Consider the following 1346-nt stretch of genomic DNA (forward strand, 5'->3'; position numbering starts at 1 on the left):
CCACGCGCGGGGAGGCGGAGGGTTCGCCTCAGGCGGGCGCCATCTTGGCGGCTGGAGGGTGTCCGCGGCAGCGGCTGGGCTGCTCCGCCCTGTTCCGCCCCGGAATGGCTGAGGCGGTCCCGGGGGGCAGCTGCGGGGAGAAGGGGTCTAAAGGTGAGGGGCTGCCAGGAGAGGACGGGCGCAGTTAACCCCGGCTTGTGCACTCACCCTGGGAAAGGCAAGGGTGCGACAGAGGAGGAAAGTGATGGAGGAGGTACCGGTTTGACAGAAGTCTGTGCTAGGTATATTAAAAGTAGAGAGTGCGACGTGCACAGGCCCTCTGTGAGTGGCGGGAGGTAAGGCCAGGACGTCCTCCGTGCTCCCAGGTGAGGCAGGCTGTGTGTGGGACTGTGAGAGGAACAGCACTCTGCTTACAGCACAGCCTTGTCGGGTGCAGACAGCAAAGGCAGTCTCTTTGATCAACATTTCACACTAAAGAGAACAGGACAGTTTCCTTCAAGTGTTCTGCTGATAATGTTTTGGTAAAAATGCTGCACTTAATTTTTTCTGAAAGACAGTTGGGACTGTGACTATGTATTCTGGGTAAATACTGCTGAGGCAGGTACTGTCAAGCATTTGAAGGCCAAAAAATACAGACTCTCTCAGCCTGGGAAGCTTTTCACTGTTGTACTTTGTGTTACCCAGAGTTTAATTGGAAAAGTCGCTGGATAATGACAACTAAAAAACCTACAAAGTGATTGTCAAAAGAAGCAAATAAGTGTTAATATAGAAAAATGTTTTTATCTCTTCCAAGATGCAGCATGGGAAAAAGGTGTCACAGTAACCCTGCTCGCTGGGTGAGCTTTGCATACACACATTGTGGTTCTGTGAGTTTCTTTAAGAAATAACCGTCAGAACATTAGGTTTGCTGCTGAGATGGTACTATTTTTTTGTATTTTCTTTCTTCATCGTGCAAAATAGATTTAAGAACAATGCCAAAGGCTGGATGGTATAAAATTAAGCTATAATTTTTTTGGAGATGAACAAAAAGACATCTCTGTTACACACATGCACATAGAAGAGGTTTGGTTGTAATCTGTATTAGTATAATCAGCTCTATGAAGAACCTGGATGTGTTGCACTAATTCTCATGGCATTCCCAACAGCTGTAGTTTGCATTTATTGCACTCATTCAAAACCCTAAGTTGTAAGCTAAGTTGCATGAGAAGTGTTGAACAACATATTTTTTTGAAATTATTTTGCAAATATGATTTTCAAAGATTTCTACACCACTTCGAGCAAGGAAGTAATTTTGTTTAACCATAGGAGAGGAAAGGCTTACTGATAACTGGATAAGTAACTTTTGA

The sequence above is a fragment of the Calidris pugnax genome, unplaced genomic scaffold (assembly GCF_001431845.1).
Source record: "Calidris pugnax isolate Ruff unplaced genomic scaffold, ASM143184v1 scaffold60, whole genome shotgun sequence".
Taxonomy (NCBI): domain Eukaryota; kingdom Metazoa; phylum Chordata; class Aves; order Charadriiformes; family Scolopacidae; genus Calidris; species Calidris pugnax.